The sequence below is a fragment of the Eurosta solidaginis genome, chromosome X (genome assembly GCF_040869045.1).
Source record: "Eurosta solidaginis isolate ZX-2024a chromosome X, ASM4086904v1, whole genome shotgun sequence".
In the NCBI taxonomy this organism is placed as follows: Eukaryota; Metazoa; Arthropoda; class Insecta; order Diptera; family Tephritidae; genus Eurosta; species Eurosta solidaginis.
Window position 1 is genome coordinate 79,101,493 of NC_090324.1, and position 774 is coordinate 79,102,266.

The window sequence follows — 774 nt, forward strand, 5'->3', positions numbered from 1 at the left end:
GGAGAGTGTTATCGAGTTGATGGTTCTTTGCCGGATGCAGATCCGGTACGTTCCGGTACCAAGCCCGAACATCTCGGGAACGATTTGTTATGACCACATGCGACCTTCTATGCCATACCGCCCTCCCACCCCTAGATCACCGAGAAGTTCGGTCTGCTGTTAATGAAACAGGATTCGCCACGGATAGGTGAGGTTGACAATTGGGTTTGGAGAAGCTATGTATTGCGCTGGCAACCTGAAAGGGCTGCGCTACACAGACCCCTCGCCTCTTATGACAGACATACCTACCGCGGGTACCCCTAGAATGTGTTTATACAATATGGATAACAAATGAAAGCTGTTGATGAGTGCTCCAGTACAGGGTAATTGTAATACCTATTTGCGGATAGGGTCTCGAGACATAGGCCAAAACGTGGATGAGGGTAACACTAGGATTGGTTTTTACATTATGGGTATGATATTGAAGCTGTTTATGTGTGATTTAGTACAGAGTATTTTTTATACCGCTGGGTGACTACGGTCTCGAGATATAACCCGAAACGTTGACCCGGATACCGATCCTTTTTTCCGGGAGGTAGACCAGAGACGGAGTGGGATTGAGGTTCGGAGTGGGACTGGGACTCGGAATGGGACTGGAACAAAATACATACCACCCTGTAGGGCTGACAATAAGGGATGAAGAAGAATGAGAAGAACTTGAGAGAAGAGAAAAAATGGATGGAGAAGGAGACTGAGATAGAGATAGAGTGAGACGAAGATAGAGATAGATGAAAC